Source organism: Panthera uncia, chromosome E3 (genome assembly GCF_023721935.1).
Source record: "Panthera uncia isolate 11264 chromosome E3, Puncia_PCG_1.0, whole genome shotgun sequence".
NCBI lineage: Eukaryota > Metazoa > Chordata > Mammalia > Carnivora > Felidae > Panthera > Panthera uncia.
In genome coordinates, this window is record NC_064815.1 from 12,633,435 (window position 1) to 12,659,505 (window position 26,071).

The 26,071-nt window shown below is 45.6% G+C and overlaps 1 protein-coding gene and 1 long non-coding RNA gene across 2 annotated transcripts in view; one reads left to right on the plus strand and one right to left on the minus strand.

Moving 5' to 3' along the window:
• Window positions 1-292: 292 nt before the first annotated feature.
• Window positions 293-23,326, minus strand: LOC125927960 (uncharacterized). Its single transcript, XR_007459509.1, has 3 exons — window positions 20,594-23,326; window positions 13,583-13,625; window positions 293-538 (listed from the first exon to the last, which is right to left on the minus strand). It is a non-coding gene; the product is annotated as an uncharacterized LOC125927960 (long non-coding RNA).
• The window catches only part of SCNN1B (sodium channel epithelial 1 subunit beta), a 61,741-nt gene continuing 54,903 nt past the window's right edge, over window positions 19,234-26,071 (plus strand). Inside the window, exon 1 of the mRNA XM_049638420.1 lies at window positions 19,234-19,337. The gene's annotated coding sequence lies outside the window, so the exon portion shown is untranslated. The remainder of the gene's footprint in view (window positions 19,338-26,071) is intronic.

A 26,071-nucleotide genomic window follows, 5' to 3' on the forward strand; every position in this document is an offset into this window, starting at 1 on the left:
CATTTGGGAGTTTTTATGGAGGTCCCATTATTTAGGCATGATTGACTGAGTTACTTACCAGTGGCCAATAATTTAATCTCTAGCCCCTGTCTCCTCCCAGCAAGTGGAGGCAGGTGATAGAGTAGAAAGTTCCAAACCTCTAATGCCAGGGTTGGCTCATCTGGCAACCAGCCCCGTTTGAAGCTATCCAAGGGCCCACCAAGAGTCACCTCATTAGCATAAACTCAAGTCTGGTTGGAAAAGACTAATTATGAATAACAACAACAACAACAACAAAAACGCTCCTCTTACCCCATGATGCTAGAAATTCCGGTGATGGAGAAAACTATAAAAGCAGGGTTGGGAAGAAAATTCCAGAGTTCAGTTTTGGATAATTATTCATTTGGAGATGCCTGTTGAACATCCATGTGACACGGTCAAGAAGACAGATAAGTGTGTGCTTAGATTTCAGCGAAGATGCTGGAGATATTGATTTGGGAGTCTTCAGCATATGGGTCATCATTAGACTTGAAATTGGCTGACAGTAAGTTTCTGTTTCCTGGAAGAAGAAGCCAGAAAAAGAAATTACGTTGCTACAGAAAAGTAAACAGTCGTTTCCCATCCAAGTCTGTGGAATGAAATTCAAATCTTCTCCACTAGAATGGGTTGAGGCTCTTTAAACCCATCCAGGCATGACCGATCTGGAGCCAGGCAGGGTCGGGCTTGCTGGGAGGGCGGAGGAAGGCTGCAGACCTTGGAGCCCTCTCCACTGCTTCTACATTAGCACCTGGAAATCAACAGCCGACTTTGTGTCTTCAACAACGATTTGTCTGTCATGCCTGCTGGCATTGTTTTCACCCTGCTGAGACTTGTCAGTTCAAAAGCCAGAAGGAATGCATCTGGTTGTTAGACCAGCAAAACTTTGGCAAAGTAAGGGACACAGTATTTAGAACAAAAGTTTTCCATTGTTGGTGGTCACGGGCAATCAACCACGTCATCAACAAATAATACTAACAACTAATAATTAAGCCCTTCCTGTATACCCAGCACTCTAAGAGCACTGAATTCATCATCTCATTCTGCCCTAACATTAAGCCTGTGCAGTATTACTATTATCCCCTGTTTTACATGTATAAGTAAGCACAGAGAGGTTAAGTGATTTGCAAGAGGTCACACAGCAAGTAAATCAAGAAGAAGGAGGCAAATGCAACCGTGTCTGACTCCAAAGCCCTGTGCTTTGGAGGAATAAAATCAGGAAATGTTAGAAGCCTCCTATTCCACCACCCTGCGCTCGGTGGCTAGAGAAGGTGTGCAGGTCTGGGTCCCCCAAGACTACATCAGCCTCCTCACCAGCCCTTAGCACAGGGATTGGCATATTATTGGTGTCCAGACCTTGCTGAATGGATGAATGATTGACTGAATGAACAAGCACACAAAAGAATGATTAGCTTACACCACACTGCATCGTGCTTAGCAATTCCCAAGCCTGTCTCCCCAGCTAGACCGTGAGCTCCTGGAGGGGACAGACATCTATTTTTTACATATTATAACAAATGGGGTCAAACACATTGGGCAAAGTTCATATACAGGTTAAAGAGCATGGGCACTGTAGGCAGCTTACTCAGGTTAACCATGCCTGTATCAGTTGTGAGATCTTGAGCAAGCAGTTCAAACTCTGTGCTTTTACTTCCTTCTCTGGAAAATGGGGAAAATAATAATACCTATACCTTAAAGATATTTACCAAGATTAAGCCTCTGACTTCTGGTTTCGATTCAGGTCATGATCTCATAGTTTGTGAGTTCAAACCCTGCATCGGGCTCTGAGCTGACAGTGCAGAGCCTGCTTGGGATTCTCTCTCCCGCTCTCTCTCTTTCTCTCCCCAAATAAGTAAATACACTTTAAAAATAAAAAGTAGGGGCACCTGAGTGGGGTGCCTGGGTGGCTTGGTCGGCTAAGTGTCCGACTCATGATTTCAGCTCAGGTCATAATCTCACGGTTTGTAAATTCAAGTCCCACCTTGGGCTCTGCTCTGACAGTGCAGACCCTGTTTGGGATTCTCTCCCTCTCTCTCTTTCTCTCTCTCAAAATAAGTAAATAAACTTAAAAAAAATAAAAAAGTAAACAGGATCTTGGTAATAGTAAGGTGCTCAATAAACAGCAGCTGTGTGTCTGTGGAGCCACAGAGAAAGAAGTCCCTGGTGGAGTCAGGTATGGTTTGTACCCTAAAGCATAAGAGTAAGTAGCATTTCCGAGGTGTGTTATGTTCCAGGGACTGAGCTAAGCACCTTATACGCATTACTGCATTTAATCCTCACAACAATCGTATGAGATGGGTACTATATTTTCCTATTTTCCTGACAAGGAAGACTGAGGTTGAGAGAGATTAAATAATTTGCCAAGAGTCACGAAGCCAGTCAGTGCAGGTGAAGGAACCAGTATGTGCTCCGGGAGATTAGGAGCCAGATCTTTTGTATCCGAAAGACAGAAACCATTCTAGGGCTTTCAAACAGAGGGAAATTCACACAAGGGACTCATTACACAGATGAGCCCACAGCTTAGCAGCCGAGTCGGTGATGGTGGGGCAACTGTGGGCTTTAGCAACAGTGGGAAGCTGCTGTCACAGGAAAGAGGCAGCGTCCCTCTCTGGGGCCACCAAGGAGCCAGAAGCACAGCAGGGGTTGCCAGGTGAGGAGCTAAGCCACGGAAGAGACTCGGCCTCTGCTGAAAATTCCTCCCTGGAGTTGGGAAGAGGGGAACATCCTAGCTCCTCCCGTTGTCCCCACCATCCAATCTAACAACTCCCCCCCACCCCCCCATCACTCTTTTTGGCTCAACTTAGCTGGGAGCCAGCTGGCAGCAGTGCCTGGGAAACAGCATTTGCAAAAGGTCAGGGAACAGATCTGAGACCAAACAAGCAAGATACCCCACATATTGTCTTGTTTGCCTTTGGAACCCCAGCACCTCACAGAGTGGTCGTGCTTAAGAGGCACTGCACAAATAGGAAGGAAAGACAGGAGGGAGGAAAGCAGCGAGAGAGCGACCTCAAATGCCTACAGAATCCAGGCAGCTTACACGGAGGCACGGCACAGACCAGTCATAGAGACTGGTGAGGCATATGTCAAACCAGAGGGCTGTGCACACACCCTGTCTAAATGGGGCAGCCCTCCTGAGCTGCGGCCAATTTCTGCCAAGCAGGAATGCACATTTGGTGTTGCCAGGTCAGCTGACTTTTCAGGAAAAACTGAAAATCCTAAACTCTCCAGTTAAATCTACCTCTTGTTAACTGTCGGCAATGAAATCAAATCCAGGTGAGCCTGGGACATCGTGTTGGGCCAGAAAGCATAGGAGCTTATCAAAGACTACTTAGGGTCACGGTCAAGTAGACAGGCTCCGGAGCCAGTCCGACAGGGCTCCCACTTGACTGAATTGGGTAATTTGTAAGCATCAAAGAGAATGAATGAATGAATGATCCTAGAATGGATCCTGCAACAGATAAAGGACATTAGTGGGAAAACTAAAGTCTAAATCAAACTTTGGTGTTCAGATAATAGTGACGTATTGGGGCACCTGGCTGGCTCAGTTGGTAGAACATTGGAGTCTTGATCTCGAGGTTGTGAGTTCCAGCCCCATGCTGGGCGTAGAGATTACTTAAAAATAAAACCTTTAAAAAAATATATATATATATATATTAGAAATGCATCAATATTGATTTCTCAGTTTTTTTAAAGGAACCCCAAAAGCACATAGGAACTCTCTGTATTATCTTTGCAACTTTTCCACAAATATAAAATTATTCCAGAATTCTAAGGTCTTTTTTTTTTTTTTAATTAACTTATTTTTGAGAGAGAGAAAGGGAAAGGGAGACAGAGGATCCAAAGCAGGCTCTGGACTGACAGCAGAAAGCCGGATGTGGGGCTGAACTCTGAGATCAGGACCTGAGCTGTAGTGGGATGCTTAACCTGACTGAGCCACCCAGGGGCCCCCCAAAGGTTATTTTTAAAAAATAATGAATGCAATGGAATGAAACATCTTAACTGTATTTTTAAAGATCACTGAGTTCATGATCATGGTGCCTGGGTGGCTCAGTTGGTTGAGTGTCCGACTCTTGATCTGAGATCTTGATCTCAGGATCCTAAGTTCAAGCCCTGCGTTGGGCTCCCTGCTGGGCATGAGGCCTACTTAAAAAAAAAAAAAAGTTCACTGAGTTCATAATGATACTCAGAGAGAGAGAAAACAGGAAAAATCTGTCAACACTAGAGGCATCTATTGAATCAAATCCTTACTCTCAAACATAGTAACTAAAAGGAAAGAATTTATTCTGCCCTAGTCAATGGGAGGAAGAAGCTCTTCTTTTAAAAAAATTTTTTTTTTTACATTTTATTTATTTTTGATAGACAGAGAGAGACAGAGCACAAGTCGGGGAGGGGCAGAGAAAGACGGAGACACAGAATCCGAAGCAGGCTGCGGGCTCCAAGCTGTCAGCACAGAGCCCGATGCGGGACTCAAACTCACAAACCGCGAGATTGTGACCTGAGCCAAAGTCGGATGCTTAACCAACTGAGCCACCCAGGTGCCCCTAGAAGTTCTTCTTTACACAACAATGCCCCCTCGTAAATGGTGAAGGAATAATAGCATTACAATTTTGCAACCCCTGCTGAAAGAACTGACTCAGGCAATGATCATTATCGGATGCTGACACCTGAGGTGAAAGGTTCAAGGAAGACTGAATAGTCACATGATGCCAATCATTGGCTCACAGAGGTCTTACTGGTTATAAGTGAAGAAATAACTTGACAATGCACGGGCCAGGTTTTCACCATCTGAACCCACTCATCAATCTTAGCTTCACTCATGTGACAGCCCGTCACTCTGAACCTTCTGGTGTGATGCAACAGGACACTGACAGCCCCATCTAGGAAGAATTCTTGCCAAAAATGTCTTGCTAAAATCTGATCAAGTCTTTAGATCTAGTTTCTAGTGTACTGGAAATACAGGAGCTAGAGGGTCAAGTTAAATACATCACGAGAAAGCAGTCAGACCAAGCCAAAAAGGAAGGGCATTCTACCAGTAAGACAATAGACTTCATTTCTTCAGTGAGTCAATGACCTGGAAAAAAGGGAGGAGAGGGAGGAGAAGCAATTCTAGGCTTAAAGAGACGTAAAAGATATGACTGAACACAGTTTGTGGACCTTGATTGGGTCCTGGTTTGAATAAAGTGTAAAAAACATTTGGGGTAAGTGTAGATATGGTGGAATTTGATGATTTGAGGTTCATTTTGTTAAGTGTTACAATGGTTAACATGGCTAAGTAAAGAAGTGTCTGATTTTTGTTAAAGGGTGTGTATTAAAAGATTTAGGAATGAAATGTCACGTTGATTATACATACTTTAAAATACTTTGGCCAAACCCAATATGGCAAAATGTTCACAGTTGTTTTATCTAAGTAATATATATATGGATACTCATTATATGATTCTCTCTACTTTTCTGCATGCTTGAAATTATCCATAATAGGGGCACTTGGCTGGCTCAGTCAGTAGAGCATGACACTTGATCTCAGGGTTGTGAGTTCAAGTCCCACATTAGGCATGGAGCCTACTTTAAAAAAAAAAGAAAATAAATTAATCACAGTAGAGAACAAAAGACAAGAGCAGGCTCAACAAGCATTCATTTATCTCACAAATATTTATTGAGTGCCTACTATGTACCAGGCACTGATTTAGGCACTGGGGCTGTAGTGATTGAAAAAAATTTAAAGTCCTTTCCTGCCCTCCTGGAATTGCATCCAGGTGGAGAAGAAAGACAATCAAGCAGGTACAGTATAATGTAGGTCAAGTGGTGACAAGTGCTATGCAGAAAAACAAGGGCAAGAAAAAAAGGACAAGAAGAACATCTATGTTGGGTAGATACTGCTATTTTATGGGGGATAATCTAGGAAGACTTTCCTGAGGGATTGACATTTGAGCAGAGCTCTAAAAAATGTGAGAAAAACAAACACTGGGATACCTGGTAGAGGAGCAAAGGTTTAAAACAGAGGGAATGGTAAGTGCAAAGGTCCTGAGGTAGGAGCATGCTTCAAGTTATTCAGGAAGCAACAAGGAGGCCAATGAGGGTCATGTGGAATGACAAGAGGGAGAATGGTGGGAGATGAGCTCAGAGAAGTGGTGAAGGGGAAGAAGGGTCACAGATAATGGGGAAACTTCCAAGCCATTCCAGCTTTTACTCTGAGATGAGAAACACTGAAGGAGGGACATGATTTGACTTAGTTTTATTATTATTGTTGTTGTTGTTGTTGTTGTTGGATTTCTAAACATACAAAAGGAGAGAGATATGAACACTCATATACCCATCACACAGTCTCATCACTGATTTATGCTGAATCTTATTTCATCCATACCTTCCTCACCACCCAAACAGATTATTTTGAGGTAAATTTCCCAGACATCTTATCATTTCACCTGTAAATATATTTATATACATCTTTAAAATATAAGGCTCCTTTAAGAAAACTCACAACAGACTGTCATCACACCTAAAAAATTAACAATAACTCCTGAATATTGTAAACTATTCAGTGTTCAGTTGTCCCAACTGTCTTATCAATAATTTTCAGAGTTGATATGAATCAGCATCCGAATAAGAATAATGAATCACAATTGTTAAAATAGCTCTTAAATATATTTCAGTCCCTAGGATTCTCCTTTTTTTCTTTCGGTTTTATTGAGATACAACTGACAGCACTGTGTAAGTTTAAGGTGTACAGCATAATGACTTGATTTACATAAATTGTGAAATAATTACTACAGTAAATTTAGTTAACATCCATTAGTTCATGTAGATACAAAAAAAGAAAGGAAGGAAGGAAGGAAGGAAGGAAGGAAGGAAGAAGGAAGGAAGAAGGAAGAGAGGAAGGAAGACTTTTTTTCTTATGACAAGAGTTTTTTTAATTTACTCTTTAGCAACTTTCAGATATACCTATGGCAGTGGTAACTATACTCATCACGTTGTCCATTACACCCCCAGCATGTGTTTATCGTACAACTGGAAGTTTGTACCTCTTGACCACCTTCTCCTATTTCCCCTACCCTCCACCCCCTGCCTCTGGTAACCACAAATTGGATCTCTTTATCTAGGAGTTTGTTTTTTTGTTTGTTTTTAGGTTCCACATATAAGTGAAATCACAGAGGTTTTGTCTTTCCCTGTCCGACTTACTTACTTAGCCTGACGCTCTCAAGGCCCATCCATGTTGTTGCAAATGGCAGGATTTCCTTCTTTTTATGGTTGAACAGTATTCCCTTGCATATATACACTGTAACTCCCTTGCATATATACACTGTAACTTGTTTATCCATTCATCTGTCAATAGACACTTAGGTTGTTTCCATGTCCTGGTTATTGTAAATAATGCTGCAATGCACATGGAGGTGCAGATATCCCTTCGATATAGTGATTCTGTTTCCTTTGGATTCATACCCAGTCGTGAAATTTTTGGATCATCTGGTAGTTCTTTTAAGTTTTTGAGGGTCCAGGATTCTCCTTCATATCTATTTTTCTTTTTTTATTTTTCAATTGAAAAACCTGGCTCATTTGTCCCATAGAGTTTCCTACCATCTGAATTTTGCTGCTTAGACCCCCATGGTATTATTTAACATGTTCCTCCGGATTTCGTATTCGTATAAATTGGTAGTTATATCTAGAGACCTGATCGGATTCAAGTTTACTTTTGGGAGGGAGGGTCAAGACTACTTCATAGATAACGTTGGGTACTTTCGTTAGAAGATGCATAATGTTGAGGGGCGCCTGGGTGGCTCAGTCAGCTAAGCACCTGACTTCGGCTCAGGTTATGATCTTGCAGTTTATGAGTTCGAGCCCCACATTGGGCTCTGTACTATCAGTGCAAAGCCCACTTCAGATCCTCTGCCTCCCTCCCTCCCTCTCTCTCTCTCTCTCTGCCCTCCCTCACTTGTCCCTCTCTCTCTCTCTCTCTCTCTCAAAAATAAATTAAAAAACATTTTTAAAAAGATGCATAATGTTTGATCGCCTCTCATGTCATCATCTAAACAGCCACAAATGATTTTTGCTTAGATCTGTTAATTCTTTAGAAGCTTCAAAGTGTTGGCATTTTGTTTTATTTTCTTCTTTCTTTCATGTATATAAGATATGCAAAGTTCCCCACACCACCTATTTGGCTACCCTGCATAGGACAAGCATAATATACGCTTGGCTCTTTCCCTTTATAAAATTTCAAAATAATGAATTAATACCCTAGTCCGTTCCTTCTCCATTGCCACATAACAAATTACCCATGTAGTGGCTTAAAACAATACCCATTTATTATGTTACAGTCTCTGTGGGTGAAGAATCCCAGTCTGGTTAGCTGGGTCCTCTCCTGCAGTCTCTCACCAGGCTGTCATCAAGGTATTGGTTGGGGCTGTGGTCTCATGGAAAGGCTTGACTGGGGAGAGATTTGCTTTTGAGCTCACTCACACAGTTGGGGAGGGGAGTACACAGGGCGTTACCACTAAGAGGCAATCTTTGGGGGCCACCCTACCGTCATCCTGCCACACCCAGCATTTTTCTGTTTGCTTACTAAGACCTGGATTATTTAAATCTTTTTTTTTTTTTTTTAAGTAGGCTCCACGCCCAATGTGGGGCTTGAACTCACAACCCTGAGATCAAGAGTTACACAACAGAGTTCTACCAACTGAGCCAGCCGGGTACCCACGATGACCTGGATTATTAAAGCATAAAAGGATTATTCTGGCTGCTACATGGAAACTATAGAGCAGGGGAGCATGCTGTAAGCATTCCCAGTCTCGTTATTTGCTACCTCACTATTAAATAATGACTTAAACTTAACAATGAGACAATAAGAGACCTCGTTAGCATATTGGCTGGGAGTGGAATCCTGAGCAAAACCGTGTACAGGAGCAGGGCCTCTGCCCTGCTCCGGAACGCCAGCCTAAGAGTTGTGTTGGTGCTGTGTGTTCTTCGAGCTCCAGCTGTAGCTCCAGTAAAGCCTTGCCTGTGCCTTTGGTTTGGGGGTACAGCCTCACTACATATCATTGTGGGGGCCCCCAAACCTGAGTCCAGTAACAGGACTACGTAAGGGTAAACAGTTCCTGTTGTTATTTTATGGTTGTTGAAACGATTATTGTAACATACGTGGTTAAACTAATTTTCTAAAGTTTATTTAATTTGAGAGAGGGAGGGAGGGAGGGAGAGAATCCCAAGCAGGCTCCGCACTGCCAGTGCAGAGCCCGACTCCTGGCTCCTGACCTGAGCGGAAATCAAGAGTCAACTGCTGAACCCACAGAGTGAGCCAGGCACCCCTATTAAACTCTAGTTTTGAAGGCCACATAATTGCTCATTTCTTTAAGGCTGCCCCACCTGTCGCTGGCTGTGGCCCCACACTAGCTAGCAAGGTTTTGTCTCTCAGTAGACTGAGCCAAATGAACATCTCCTGTTTTCTTTCCCAGCTGAACCAGTGATTTCAGGCCACTTCAGTAGCAATTAAATAGCTTCAAAAGTGAATCCGACTCATTAAAACACTCAGTTGTCTGAGAGGACTTGGTCCTAAAGCAAACTGGGCTCCTCCTATTCATTTTTTTTTTTTTAAGTGTAAACACTGTTTATTAGCGTTTTTCAAGTTTTTATTTTATTTGTTTTTTAGGGTTTTTCAAGTTTTTAATTACATGAGTGATATACGAAATACTTTTTTTTTTTTTTTAAAGTAATACAGTAAGAGACTCTTAAAAACTGAGAACAAACTGAGGGTTGATGGGGGGGTGGGAGGGAGGGGAGGGTAGGTGATGGGCATTGAAGAGGGCATCTTTTGGGATGAACACTGGGTGTTGTATGGAAACCAATTTGACAATAAATTTCATATATTAAAAAGAAAAAGTAATACAGCTAAAGGTAAAATTACCCTTGACTATCCTACCTCTGCTAATGCCCTTTCTTTCTTTTTTTTTTTAAACTGTCTAGCCCTATTTTTTTTTATTTTTATTTTTTAATGTTTATTTATTTTTGAGACAGAGAGAGACAAAGCATGAACGAGGGAGGGTCAGAGAGAGAGGGAGACACAGAATCTGAGCAGGCTCCAGGCTCTGAGCCGTCAAGCACAGAGCCCGACGCGGGGCTTGAACTCACGGACTGTGAGATCATGACCTGAGCCGAAGTCGGCCACTTAACCAACTGAGCCACCCAGGTGCCCCAATGCCCTTTCATTCTAGAGGTAACCACAATTAATAATCTGGTGTGTACCCTTGTACAACTTTGTCCCTGCATTTACATAAACATGTATGTACTCATTAAAATGAACTCTATTGTTTTATATGGTTTCTATAAATTGTCCTATTGTAGGCATTGTTCTGCAACTTGCTTCAAAATCTTCAAAAGTGAGTATCACTGGGGATAAAAGGCACAGCAAAGAAAATATAATCAATGACACTGGAATAGCACCGTATGATGACAAACCAGAGTTACACTGTGGTGAGCACAGCATAAGTACAGGGTGGTCAAACTGCTACATTGTACACCTGGAACTAAGGTAACATTGTGTGTCAACTGTACTTCAATATAAAAACAATAATCATTAAAACATAAAATATAAAAAAAAATAAAAGGGCATATAACTGAAAACAAAACAAAAAAAAGTGACCACGACTCATTAAATACCCAATTGTTTGGGAAGATTTGGTGCTAAATTTTCCCACGTCCCACCTCCAATCCCCCAGCAAATTATGTCAGCTACCCCTGAAAAATAAACCCAGAACCTCACTACTTCTCACTACCTCCATGTCACCCACCCTGTTCTTGCTTCATCTCTAGGCTTCCTGTGGTCCATTCTCAAGAATTCTTACAGAAAGAGTCTTTTCAACTTCTAGCCAGACGTACCCAAAATAACTGAAGGCAGGAACTGAAGCAGATATCTGTATACCCAAGCTCATTATAGCACTATTCACAATAGCCCCCAAAACGTCTATCAACAGGTAAATGGAAAATATATACATGCAATAGAATATCATTCAGTCTTAAAAAGGAAGAAAGTTCTGCAGCACCTGGGTGGCTCAGTCGGTTCAGCGTCCGACTGCGGCTCAGGTCATGATCTCGCGGTCCGTGAGTTCGAGCCCAGCGTCAGGCTCTGTGCTGATGGCTCAGAGCCTGGAGTCTGTTTCAGATTCTGTGTCTCCCTCTCTCTGACCCTCCCCTGTTCATGCTCTGTCTCTCCCTGTCTCAAAAATAAATAAACGTTAAAAAAATGCTTAAAATGGCATATTTTATGTTATGTATATCTTATCACAATAAAAAAAATGTTAAAAATTTTTCAGTCAAGTTGCATCATCCCAAGCCCTCCAAAGGCCCTCCATCTCAATGACTCAACATTACAGTCCCTACACTGGCCCTCCTACATGTTTTATCCCCTCCTCCCCAGCTTCCTAAAGCCCCCTCTTCTCCTAGTTCACTTCTGCTCCAGACACACTGGCCTCCTTACTGTTCCTCAAATCCACCAGGCAAGCTCTCTGCCTCAGGGGCTTTGCACTTGCTGTTCCTTCTGCCTGGTACGTTCTTCCAGGTATCTGCAGGGTTAGCTTCCTCACCTCCTATACACTGACAATCCTCCCTAAAATCCAACCTCTGTCCAATCTCCTCTGGCCTGAATGTTTTTTCTCCACAGCGTTATTACCATCTAGAAAATACATTCTCTGATTTGCTTATTGTCTGTCTTCCCTCCCTAGAATGTAAGAGTGTTCGAGTGTTTTCAAGTCTCCAAGCCACAACCTGACCTTTCTCAGGATTCCCGGATGCAACTGAAAACCTCAATAGCAAAGTTGTGAATCTATTCCCAGATCTTCTTCCTTTAGGTCAAGGCCTCTTGGGAGCCGATTAAATTTTTTCTCTGGGCCAGTACACAGAGAAAAATGGAAAGGTATGTGCTACAAGTGACCAGGTGAGCCCTGAGCGCCAGCCTGGCTGTGCCCCGTGGGATCTGGGCTCTGTGGTTAGATTTCTGGGAAGAAAGTGAAAACTACCAGGCTTGGCAGTGGCCAGAAGCTTTTGAGGCCGGTTGGAGGGGAGAGGCCCAGCTGGGAAGCCGCGCTCAAATGCCCACAGGACGGAGACAAGTAGGCAGGCCGGCTGCACCAACTGTGGGCACCACGGGAGTGGGGGTCATGGGGAACCGGGGTCCATTCAGCTGCCCTGAAGCTCCAACTGTCCTGGGCCAAGCAGGAATGGAAGGCCTGTGTCACCAGACCTCCTGACTGCTCATTTTCCAGAGAATCAGGAAGTTGATTTTTATGTGCTATTCCCTGACTTTTAAACGTTAGCTCAAAATTGTTTTAATGCAATGTGGTGTGACGAAATATGTTTGAAAACTGGATCCCCCCCATTCCCCACACACCCCTCTATAGGACTACCAGTTTACAACTCCACGGTTTAGCAAAATGTATGAAAACACGGACTTTGGTTTCAGAGAGACTGTTTTTTTCTGCAGTTTGGACAAATTCCTCAACATCTGCAAGTCTGTTTCTTTATCCATAAAATGAGAACAAAAATAGAACCTACCTCATAGGCTGGTTTTGGAGGAAGAAGGAGACTTAGCACACGTGTGCCTGGCAAATAGCGCCACAGTTCAATAATCGGGGTAGTGCAACAATTGGGGTGGGGTGGGGACATGGGCCCAGGGAATTCTGGGGAGAGAAAGGAGAGTAACAAAAAGGGCAGCTTGGTGTCAGCTGTTTGTTGTGGTCAGAGACAGAGGAGCACCGAAGCGTGCTATGGCCTATGGGAATGAGACTGGAGATCCAGGGACCCACCTTTGATCAATAGACTCGGATAAAGATTCTGCCAACCAAACCAGAGCTCCAGTGCCCAGGGCCTCCAGACCTGCAGGTGGCACTGCATCTCTAAGAAGCTCTATCTCAGGGCGTCATACAGGTCCCAAGCCGTGGCTGCCCATTCTGTACTTAAACACAGCCCTGATCTGTTTGAGCCTAACTGCAGGACTTCACATCTGTGTTTGTCTTAGTTTATCTTCTTAGTTAGGGCCAGACATTCCAGACCGTCAAGATCCTGTAAAAAGATATGTTACCTGTCCCTCCAAACTTCTTTTATAGTTTGGATAACATTTTCACCAGAATCAGTTAGTAGTCTTGTGGTTGCAAGCAACAGAAACCCCAATGCAAGATGGCTTGAGAAGGAAAAAAGGGGGCGGGGGGATTTATAGCTTCAGGCACCTGCAATGTCCAAGGGTAGCCTGAGGTGATGCTTGACATGGGTCACATGATGAAACTATGACCTAGTTTCTCTCTGTCATCTTTCCAGATGGGCTCCATTCTTATATAGCCTCTTCACAGCTGCAGCCCCACATCTGAACAACTTGAAGCCTGTGGCACTCCAAAGGAAAAAGTCTTTGTATAGAGTTTCATTGACTATGGTTAACCTGACTTGGGTCACATTCCCTCCCTTGAACCAGTCAACATCCCAAGAGAAATTTAATGTGCTGATTACTAAGCTGGGACTATACCAATCCTAAATGGAGTGGTAATAAATGAAATGGACTGGGGATGAGGAAGTGAGCTAAATCAGATACACTTACCTGAAGTAGAATAAATGAATGGATGCTCAGTGCCTCACTCCTCCTGAGAAGAAAAAAAAAAATTACCTTATTTTTTAATGCAAAGTATTGTTTCAATAGTGGTTATAAAGCACAGCATCTAACACTCCATTGATCACCAGGGAAGGCTTGGCTGATCTTGGATCCCTTTTACTATCTTATCATCTCCTTGAAGTGCATTAACCTGATTAAAGGAAAGAGGAAAACCATTCTTCCACACTAGTATATATAAATATTCAATATCATTTTTTTCAGTGGGGGGGTTGGTATTTAGAGGCCTCCCAAACCAGTCATGAATCCATCCAGACATGAAATCACCCAACTGTGCCATAATTCAGCCCACAGTTCTTCCACTAGAAAAAGTTTGGTTTTGGTTTTAAATTTGGCCAAATGATGCATAGTTCTAAACACCTGGCAAAAGTCCTCTGCTATCCCTCAGACCAGGTCTCAGTCGAAAAAGAAGCAAGTTCATTCTTCAGAAACCCAAGCCAACTCTGAGAGAACAAAACTCTTTGTTCACAGTTGCTTGAAATGCATACCTTAACATTTGTTAGCCTAACAGCAACCTGTCCATAGTTCCTAGACACCCCCCAATGCCAGCCGCCCCCACACTGGAAATCATGACTCAAAGACACGTAGCGGCACCTGGGTGGCTCAGTTGGTTAAGCGTCTGATTTTGCCTCAGGTCATAATCTTGCTGTTCATGAGTTCAAGTCCCCTATTGGGCTCTCTGCTGTCAGCGCAGAGCCTCCTTTGGATCCTCTGCCTCCCTCTCTCTTTGCCCCACCCCCACTAACACACATTCTCTCTCTCTCTCTCTCAAAAATAAATAAACATTAGAAAGAAAGAAAGGGAAGAAGGGAAAGAAGGAAGGAAGAAAGGGAGGAAGGAATGAAGGAGAAAGAAAGAAAGAAAGAAAGAAAGAAAGAAAGAAAGAAAGAAAGAAAGAAGGAAAGAAAAAGAAAGGAAGGAAGGAAGGAAGGGAGAAAGGCGGCTGCGTGGCTCGGTGGGTTGAACGTCCAACATCGGCTCAGGTGGTGATCTCATGATTCACGAGTTCCACCCCTGCTTTGTGCTCTGTGCTGACAGCTCAGAGCCTGGAGCCTGCTTTGAATTCTGTGTCTCCCTCTCTCTCTGCCCATCCCCTACTTGTGCTCTGTCTCTCAAAAAAAACAAACATTTTAAAAAATAAAAAAAATAAAAAAAAAAAAGAACCACATGCCATCTGTACAAAGCTGCTCACGGCAATACAGTCCTGGAGGAGACACACCCCAATAATATCCAACACCAGAGCCTGGCCAGGAAAATACAGCGTGTGAACCAAAAGGAAAATCCTCTGAAATAATACGTATCAGGTTGAACCATATGAAATTGCCATTTTGCAGGTTAATGATAGTCAAATATTAATTTGGTATGGTTACAGCTGAATAAAGTAGGGCAGTCATTTTCAAAGTGTGGTTCACAGACTTACAGAGTTGGGGTGGGGCTCCCAAAACCCTGTCAAGAGGAACAGGGGGTCAAAATTATTTTCATAATAGGGGCACCTGGGTGGCTCAGTCAGTTAAGTGTCCAACTTCAGCTCGGGTCATGATCTTGCAGTTCGTGGGTTCAAGCCCGGAAGCGGGCTCTGTGCTGACAGCTCAGAGCCTGGAGCCTGCTTTGGATTTGGTGCCTCCCTCCCTCTCTGCCCCTCCCCACTCATGCTCTGTCTCTCTCTCAAAAATAAACATTTAAAAAATGTTTAAAAAATTATTTTCATAATAATACGAAGGTGTTATTTGCCTTTTTCTCCATGTTGACATTTGCACGGACATAGGCAATTGTTGACAAAAGCAATGTGGGTAACATTATATGAAACTGTATTTCCTTCATTTATTTCAACAAAAAAACATTAACACAATAGTCGGAGTACAGAAGCAGATGTCAGAATCACGCTGTCCTTTATTTAGCCAGATATTAAAGAGATTTGCAAAACTGCTAACCAATGCCATTCTTCCCACTAATATTTTTTTTTTGGAAAATATTTTTCATAAAGGCATTTTATTTATGTTAACATGTAGTGGGTTTATTATTTTTATATTTTAATGAATCAAAAATATTTTTTAAGTATGTTTTAATTTTTAATGTGGTTAAGTATTAATGGATGTAACCTTCGTGAGCAAAAACTCTCTGGGGTCTTCAATAATATTTAAAAGTGCAAAGGACTCCTGAGACCGAAAACTTTGAGAATTCCTATATTAGGATAATTTACAGAAAAATATGCATGAAACGAAATGGAAACAATCAGCACAATAAGAAAATATGTAAAAAAATGTGGAGGGATGCCTGGCTGGCTCAGAAGGTGGAGTATGTGACTCTTGATCTCAGGGTTGTGAGTTTGAGCCCCAAGTTGGGTATAGAGATTAGAACTAAAATCTTGAAAAAAAAAAATGTGGAGACAGCACCAGGTTCAGAGACCACAATATTTTTTTAAAGAGATCATTTTTTTTTTTAATACAGAAAAGTACAAAAAATAATGAAACAATCACCCAGGGTCTCACCACCCATAACTAAAAGTTAACATTTTGTACTGTTTGCTTTCAGTATTTTTTAAAAATTAATTAATTAGTTAATTAGACTTTCCAGCTAAAGTTAGAATTCCTTTGGTCCCCATCCTGTTGCTGAACTCCGAATATCATGAATTCTGGTGGTTTCCTTCCAGTATATAAATTCCTTATGATATTTTAAAAATTTACTTGAAATAATTCATACTGTACAAATTAGTTTGCTGCAGTTAAGTGGCCAGGCCATGGATTAAGACTATCTGGGTTCAAGTTCCTACTCTGATGCTTCTGTGACCTTGAGCAATTACCTCTCTGTGCCAGTTTCTTCATCTGTAAAATAGGGATAACATTGGTACCTATTCCATGAGGTTGTTGTGAGTTTTAATATAAGTGCCTGGAACAGCATCTGTCACAGAATTTTACCACTATAAAAGTATTTGCTTTTGCTCCCTTATTCCAACTTTCTTGCTTTTTAAAAAAATTTTTTAGGGGCGCCTGGGTGGCTCAGTCGGTTGAGCGTCTGACTTCGGCTCAGGTCACGATCTCACGGTCTGTGAATTCGAGCCCCGCGTCGGGCTCTGTGCTGAGAGCTCAGAGCCTGGAGCCTGCTTCAGATTCTGTGTCTCCCTCTCTCTCTGTCCCTCCCCCGTTCATGCTCTGTCTCTCTCTGTCTCAAAAATAAATAAATGTTAAAAAAAAAAAATTAAAAAAAAATTTTTTTTTTAATTCTTTTATTTATTTTTGAGAGAGAGACAGAGTGTGAGCAGGGGAGGAGCAGAGAGAGAGGGAGATACAGAATCCGAAGCAAGCTCCAGGCTCTGGGCTGTCAGCACAGAGCCCGAAGCAGGCCCGAACTCACAAACTGTGAGATCATGACCTGAGACGAAGTCAGACACTTAATTGACTGAGCCACCCAGGTGCCCCCAATTTTTTTGTTTTTCACTCACGATTTTGAAAAAAAAATTTTAAATGTTTTTATTTATTTTTGAGACAGAGAGAGACAGAGCATGAGCAGGGGAGGGGCAGAGAGAGAGGGAGACACCGAATCGGAAGCAGGCTCCAGTCTCTGAGCTGTCAGCACAGAGCCCAACGCGGGGCTCGAACTCACGGACTGTGAGATCATGACCTGTGCTGAAGTCATACGCTCAATTGACTGAGCCACCCAGGTGCCCCTCAGTCACAATTTTGAAGTCTATAGACATTCATATACATAAAATATGTTCCTGTTAAGTGTTGTAGAGTATTCCATTGAATAAACATGCCGTATTTTATTGTATTACTTCTTTACTACAAAAGCGATAAGAATAAACTAAAATTTCTACTTTAGAAGTTCACAGATTTATCTTGTCAAAAATCTTGGGGCACCTGGGTGGCTCAGTCAGTTAAGGGTCTAACTCTTGATTTCAGTTTGGGTCATGATCTCAACATTGTGAGATAGAGCCCCAATGTGAATTGGCTCCATACTGGGTGTGGAGCCTGCTTAAGATTCTCCCTCTCCCTCTCCCTCTGCCCTCTTCCATGGCATGCACGTGCGTGTGTGCACACACACTCGCTCTTGCTCTCTTAAAAAAAAAACAAAACAAAACAACTTGGTTGACTAATTTTCTCCAGCAGGGCTCATCCTCTAGAAGGCTCAGCCTTTCCAGTAGACACAACAAAGGCCTTCCAAAGATGCCTATGTCCTCATTCCCAGAACCTGCAAATCTGTTAAATTACATGGCACAGGGGAATTAAGATTGCAGATAGAATTAAGTTTGGCTATCAGCTGGCCTAGAAATGGAGAGATTATCCAGGATCATCTGGGGAGGCCCAATGCAATCAGGAGGGTCTCGATGAGTGGAAGAAGGATGCCAAAGGGAGAGAACTGGACAGATGGTACTGGAGAAAAACTTGGCCCCCTATTACTGGCTCTTAAGGTAAAGGAAGGGGCCACAAGCCAAGGAAAGCAGGCAGTATTTACAAGCTAGAAAAGGCAAGGAAATAGTTCTCCCCTAGAGCCTCTAGAAGAAATACAGTCCTCCCTCTTCTTGATTTTAGGGGTGTTGGATCTCTGACCTCCAGAACTGTAAGACAATCATTTTGTGTGTATTAAGCAAATTCGTTTGTAGTCATTTGTTACAGGACAAGAGAAAAGGAATCCGGTCTCTCAATGGTGGATGGAGAAGGCTGACTTTTGGGGTTCACTATGCATGTGCAATGAGAAACAACGTGTTAAGCATATTGGCAAGAAAGTGGCTAAAGTGATCATCTTTGGAAACATGACCTGATGGAAGAGAAGAGAGGGAAAGAAGTGAAGACTGCAGGAAAGGAGGAGAGCCTGGCAGTGAGCAAAAGCTGAAGTGCACCGGGGGGGGTGGGGGGGGGGGGGGTCACTGGGAGGAAGCCCAGAGGCCCAAACCAGTAGGTTGGGTGTTTGAATTTCTAATGCAGAGGTGGGCCTTCAGGAAAAGACTGGGATCTAGGAGTGACCTTGGAGGGGGTGGCTGACGCAGAGAGAAGGAGGTCACTGGGAAATCAGAGGTGAGCTAATTCCATCTCATAGGTCAGCTCAGGTTCATGGACATTGGGGGTGGGAGGCATTAGCTTCAAGAAGGAGCCTGTTCCTTGCAAAATTGCCTAAAATCCTCACCTTGCCCAGAGGGTAATCTGCCAGGGGTGGGGCGTGGTGTGGAAGTAACAGGGGTGCACGCTTGTGTTGGGTTTGGTACACCGCGAGGTAGGACGGAGTGGTTAGGGAGTACGTGGCCTATGATGTGCAGGGGGGACTGGCGGGGACAGTGACTCGTCTGAGAAACACGCGAGTAAGGGGGTCTATGTGCACCTATTGGGGCGTGTGTGGGTGTGGTGGGGGTCCGGACGTGCGGGGTGTGTGTGTGGGGGGGGGTAGTATGCGGAGTGCGTGCGAGTGGGCGGCAGGGGTGCGGGGTGCTCGGGGTACGTGGGGGTGGCCCGTGGGCACGAGTGGGTGTGCGGGGCCGAAGCTGGTCGGCCGGGAGGAGAGCGGCCGGGGCCGGGAGCGTGCGCGCGTCGGCCCGCGGTCTGCGCCGCCAAGCTCCGCCCGTGAGCGCTACCGGGCTTCCCGCCCCCTCGGCCTGCTCCCTCCCCATCCCCGTCGCCGCGCGCGCTCCCAGCCCCAGCGCCGCAGACGCCCGGCCGCCGCCTCTGTCGCCGCCCGGAGCCGCTGCGAGGAGCAGGTATGACAGCGACCCCGGGAGAACGCAGGGTCCGCCCTGCCGCGGCGCCTTCCCCCCGCGCGCTCCGTGGGCCCCGCCTCAGTTTCCCTCGCGGGGGCGTCTGGGCGCTAGCGGCGGCGCCGCTGGGACCCAGCGTCGGGGCGCAGGGGGAGGTCTGCGGGGTGACAAAAGCTCCCCGAGTGGGAAGAGGGAGAACCCAGCGAGCCCCAAGAGCGTCGGGGCGGCGGAGAGGGCCGTGGCGTCCTGGGCGCGGAGGGGCGGGGTGAGCTGTCGCCCCAGAGAGTGACACCCGCGAAACCCGAGAGCGCCGGCTCCGCACTGGGCGTCGCGAAGCGGAACAGCCCGACTTCAGCCACGCAGCATCCTGGGGCGGTGGGGCTCCGTGGTGTTACCATTTCACAGACGGGGAAACTGAGGGCAGAGGGTGGTGAAGCTTGCCTGCGTCCCGGTGACAGTCACAGAGCCCAGAAGTCTGACCCCAGAGCGTGCGTCCTGGCCTCCCCTGTCAGCCGCCCCTGGGGGGCCCGGGGGGACCCCGTGTTGTCTGCGTGGCCTCCTGCTGGGGAGGAGGCCTGTTCCCAGCTCCTAGCTGCCTCTCCCCAGAGGGGGTCTGTCCTGGGAGCTTGTCTTGGCTTCGTGAAGGCTTGGCTTCGGTGTGCCCCGGGGAAGCAGGGACCAGGGAACTGAGGGTGTGTGGCAGCACGGAGCAGGCCCTTCCCACCGCAGCGTGGACGGAGAAACTGAGGCACGGACAAGTTTAGGCAGGAAGCAGAGTTTCTTCCCAAGAGAGGTACGACAGGTCCCTCACCCCATGCCCACCAGGGACCTGGATCAGGACAGCCAAGGCTCCTTCCTCCCTAGCAGCAGAGCCCTCCCACAGTCCATGGGGGACGTGTGGAAATGCCCCCCTGAGGTCTCAGCATCTCTGTGCCCCCCACCCGGCATCTGCCAGTGACCCGACCTACCTGAACTGAACTGTGTGATGCCAGAAGGAACACAGGGATCTTTCATCCATTCCTCTTAGTCTATAACCTTCCAATCCCTGCCCTCCCTGCTCCCTGAAAGAAACCACTTGCACAACATAGGGTGTTCCTTCCAGATCTACACTTAAAACGCATAGTGACGTTGTGGGCAGATGTTTAACAGAAATGGTATAATCCGTCCATATTCTGCAACTTGGCCCCCCTCTCCACCATCCCCAGCCCGCCAGTTATCATTTCTTTGAGAGTTATCCATGTTGCGCATATAAATCTCACCTGGTCATAAAAATTCCCGGGGCTGTTTTCTACTTCACCTTTTTCCGTAAATCGACATCTCTGGGTTAAGAAAGATTTTCGTTCTTTGTCGTACACTAACGTCACAGGATCTGAATTTGTGGTACAACGTGCTCGCCTCTCCGTTTCTCACGTGCTTGTATTTACACATGCGCACAAGGCGTCCACACGTGTACATGCGCACAAGACGTCTGCCCATGCACATGCGCACAGAACGTGTACGATTTGCATACATGCTACCGTGCAGGTCGCCGCATGTACACGTGCGCAGGTTCACACGTGTGTGCACCACACACACACGCACATGCACAGGTGCACATATGCACACTTCTGTCCTGTCTTTAGGCAAACACGAACACGACACCCTCTCTCGCTGCGATCTCTGCTGAGCCCAAAAGCCTGGGATCGAGCCAGGCCACAAGCTCTGCCTGTCCAGGCACCAGTGGGCAGAGTTCCCAAAAGGGTCGGCATCCAGGGATTCTCTCCAGATGCCCCCAATGCCGCCCCCAACTTCCAGTAGGAGACAGGTAGTTAGGAAAGATGGCTAGCAGATGGGAGTATCCAAGGTCCTGTTTGTGTCACACAAACTTTCCTTCCGGGTCTGGTCTGTGCGATGAGAGTGCGCTTGTGTTGGAATGTGTGCCAAGACCATCCATAGTTTGGTGGAATGCCTGTGAACAGCCATCTGGGGAGAAGCTGGAATGCGGTGGTGCTTGCATTACCATCCTAGGTCCACCGCTTCCTGGCTGGGACAAGTCCCTTCCCCTGTGTGAGCCATAGCTTTCTCATCTGTACCATGGGGGTGAGGTTAATGGCAACCTCCCAAAACTATGGAGTGCATTCGTGGGGTGATGAAACAAAATACTCAGAGCCTTGTCAGCCCTAAGTAGGAAGTCTTGTCTGGGACAGGGAGAGACCCAGAGATGGCCCCTGGGTGGAGGTGACACCCAGAGTCACCATTGGGTCCATCATTTCTTGTCCACACCCCAAATCCAGACTGGAGAATCCTGAGTGCTGAGTGGGCTGGAGGATGAGATTCCTGGCTACTGAGCACCAAGCTCAGCTCAGAGGAGTCCAGAAGCCTCTGCAGCAGGTGAACTGCACACCTGTTGAGCTAAGATGCAGAAATGAAGGAGCCAAGGTCCCCACCTTGGAGATACAAGAGACAGAAGTTGCAAAGGAGGCCCATGGGCAGCTTTTGTGAGGCCCACCCTCCTTCTTGTATTTTAGATGACTCTCAAATGTTAAAAAGTGGGAGATGTCACATAAAAATCTCTATCTCTGGATCCTCTTGAGAAATCAGAGAAACAGACAACTCTGGGCCCAACATTTGGCTGCCCCCTTAGATGAGATGGGCACCTTCCAAGGTGCCACAGTCCCCACCTGGCCTCCTTCATAATGACCACATAACACAAAACTTAGTAACATAAACTCACAGCCAGCTTTTACATCCCATCTCTGCCACAAATTAATTGTGTGATAATAAGTAGCACTTGCCTCAAAAGGTTATTTTAGGTTTTGAATGAGTCAAGAATGTAAGCCTCTTAAAACAGTGTCTGGGGCATGGTGCATACTATCTAAGTGTTGATGATGCTGATGCTGATAATGGTGACATTAGCCACCTGGTCCCTGGGAGAGCATCATTTGTACTCCAAATTGTGCTTGATATAAACGCTGTGGAAACACAAGTGAAGGAGGAAGAAAGGAAGGAAAGTAATGCGTTGAATTCCTTTTTCAAACCAGATGCTACCATCCTAGATTTTTTTTCTTTCCAAAAACTGGAAGAGGACAACATTTCGGGGACAGATACAAAGAGGAGGGGATTCTAAGGTGGGTTTTGAAGGATAAATAGGAGTTTCTCTGGAGCAGTGGAGTGAGAAAAGCACTGCCATACAGAGGAGACAGAAAAGGACCTTGAGGGGCGCCTGGGTGGCTCAGTTGGTTAAGTGTCTGACTCTTAATTTCGGTTCAGGTTGTGATCTCACAGTCCTGGAATCGAACCCCATGTTGGGCTCCTCACTGGGCCTGTAGCCTGTTTGGGATTCTCTCCTTCCCTCTCCCTCTACTCCTCTCCCACTTGTGTGCACGTGAGGGCACGCTCTATAAATAAATAAGTAAGTAATAAGAAAAGGACCTTGAGATCATGATGGGGCTTATGACAGGAAGGAGGATGAACATTTTTTGCATACCTACTACGTGCAGGTGCTCTTATAATTGCCTCATAGTGCCCTTGGGAATCACATCTGTGATCCCCATTTACTGATGAGTCAGAGGTTCAGGGAGGGTAAGCACTTGCCCACAAGCTTGCAACAGTGGGTCAGTGGCAGAGCTGGGGTCCGACCCCAGATCTGTTTGATTCTAAAGCCCTGTGCACCCTCTCTGAGCCTTGTTTCTCATCATAAAGCAGAGGTAATACTAGTAAAACCTACTGCGATGTTGGTTGTGAAGATAAGAAAATGCACACACCTCAGCATGGGACCTGGCATGGAGCAGTTGCTGCTGTGATTTCCATTGGAACAAAGCCTGTGTGTCTCCAGCCCTCTCTACACCTCACTCATACCAGATGGGGGAGCCCAGGGAACGAAGGGCCAGCAGGTCTCAAAGTGTGGTCCGTGGACCAGGAGCATTGGCATTGGACTCAGCTGGGAGCTGGTTGGAAGTGCAGATTCTCAGACCCACCCTAGACCTACTGAATCAGAGACTGGGGGTGGGGCCCAGCAACCTGTATTTTATTTTTTTAAAAAAAATTTTTTTCAACGTTTTTTATTTATTTTTGGGACAGAGAGAGACAGAGCATGAACGGGGCAGGGGCAGAGAGAGAGGGAGACACAGAATCTGAAACAGGCTCCAGGCTCCGAGCCATCAGCCCAGAGCCTGACGCGGGGCTCGAACTCACGGACCACGAGATCGTGACCTGGCTGAAGTCGGACGCTTAACCGACTGCGCCACCCAGGCGCCCCCAGCAACCTGTATTTTAATAAACCCTGCAGAGGTGGTTCCATGTGCTGAAAGATTTCAGGGTCACTGGCCTAAAAAACTTCAAATGAGACCCCTCCAGCCACCTGCACCCACCTCCCACTAGACGATGAGAATGTTCTCCTCAGCAAAGGCCAAAGATGGAGGGTATGTCCTAAGACAAAGGCAAGTTTCCCTCCATGCTGGACATTGCTGAAGGGCTTAGTGGAGTTCGCGGATTTGGGGTTTTTTTTGTTGTTGTTTGTTTGTTTGTTTTTTTTGAGAGAAAGAGTGCACATAGATGGGGAGGGGCAGAGAGAGAGAGGATGAGAGAGAATCCCAGCAGGCTCTGTGCTGTCAACATCGAGCCCAACTCAGGGCTAGGTCTCATGAATTGTGAGATATGACCTGAGCCGAAATCAAGAGTCAGACGCTAACCGACTGAGTCACCCAGGCGCCCCTCCTGGGCTTTTTATTCTTTAGAACTTGCTCTCCTTTCTAGTCTTGCAACCTCTGCCTACCTTGAGGGTCTGGAGCAAGATTTGAATTTCAGAGATGCTGAAAGTGAGGGATGCCCCAGGCAGCTGAGGACCCACCCCCTCCCCATAAAAAGCCTGTTATTAGAGACCCTTCTGTGCCTGGGGGCTCTTGTGGGCTGTCCCTTTCCCCGGAGCTCCCATGAGAACATGTGTCCAGGCACAAGTCCTGAATGGTGGAGAATGATCCCAAGACTCTGCACAAAAAAGCATTAAGGAGGTTCCAGGTCATGTGACGAGGAAGGAAGTCCAGGCTGGGGACAGGAGCGTACTGCAGAGAACCTCCAGTTGAGAAGTAGGCACCCTCTACACATCCTCTTGGAAGCCCTGAGCTTGGGGTGCCTGGGTGGCTCAGTTGGCTGGGCATCCAACTCTTGGTCTCAGCTCAGGTCACGGTCTTGTGGTTTGTGGGATCGAGCCCCATGTTGGGGGCTGACAACGTGGAGCCTGCTTGGGATTCTCTCTTCCTCTTTCTTTACCCCTCCCCTGCTCACACACTGTCTCTCAAAATAAATAAATAAACTTAAAAAAAAGAAAAAGAGTGGGAGGCAGTACAGCCTAATGGGTGGAAACATGGCCTTGCCTTAAAGATCAAAGTTTCTAGGCCTGCCTTCATAAAATTTACTATTTCCTACATGACCAAAACCAAAAGTACCCATAAGCCCGGGCATGTCAAACTAGTAAAAATATTTGTCACTTCTATGACAAAGAGTTAACTACATGGATAAAGAGCGCTCACAAATCAAAGACCAAGCACCCCATCCAAAAAAGAAAAAAAAAAAAAAGAAGAAAGCACCCCATCCAAAAAAGAAAAAAAAAAAAAAAGAAGAAAGTAAAGGATGTGATTTGGCTAAATAGAAGTACATAAAAAGAAGCATAAATTCAAACAGACAAAATGTGCTCAACCATTCTTCAAAAAAGAATTGCACGGCCAAACCACACCAATTCTGTTTCCCACCTGCCAGATGGCTGGGTAACACTCAGTGCTGGACATGGGGTGGGGGAAACCAGTACTCTCAAACCCTGCGGGCAGGAGCACAGGTACCCCTCAGTGGGGGGGTAGTTAGGAAAACTGTCGATATTCAAGAGGCCCATACCCATGGCTCTGCAATTTCACCTGCAGGGATTTACCCAGTGGATATCTTTGCATTGGACACAACAAAGATAGTCATCGTTGTGTGTCAGAGCAAACAATTGCAAAGTAAACACCCGTCAGAAAGGAGCCAAGTACTGTTACTTGTGGGAAGGGCCACACAGGAGAATATGATGCAGTCACTAAAAAGAAAGCAGTAGCTCTTTATGAATGGATGTGGAACCATCTCCCAGATGCATTGTTAAAAGAAAATTACAGGGTATAGAACAGTGTGTAGTATTCTACCATCTGTGTGCATAGAGTCCCTTTATAAAAGGATGAGGGGCGCCTGGGTGGCTTAGTTGGTTAAGCGCCTGACTTAGCCTCAGGTCATGATCTTACGGTCCCTGATCCTGCGTCAGTGCTCTGCGCTGACAGCTCAGAGCCTGGAGCCTGGTTCGGATTCTGTGTCTCCCTCTCTCTCTGCCCCTCCCCTGCTCACGCTCTGTCTCTCTCTCTCTCTCTCTCTCTCTCTCTCAAAAATAAATAAACATTTAAAAAAAATTTTTAAAGGATGAGATAAGCGCTTGCTCTGCATCTTTGGGACTATCATAGGAAGTCAGAACTAGGAGAATGGGGAGGCTACAGTCAGCTACTGGACCACATATGAAGACCAGCAGGTTCAGATGGGGATGGTGTCTAGGGAGCTTATAAAAGCGTCATCTGTATTTTAATTTCACTTTGTATTTGTGAAGTTAAAAAAGTATGTGTTTCCATAATTTAAATTACAAAATATAAAGTCAGAAGAAATCTTAGCTGGTGGGAATATACAAAAGATGCAGTGACTCCTAACCTGGGCCTGCTAACCCACAGGGATCAGAATCCTGGCTCTGTACT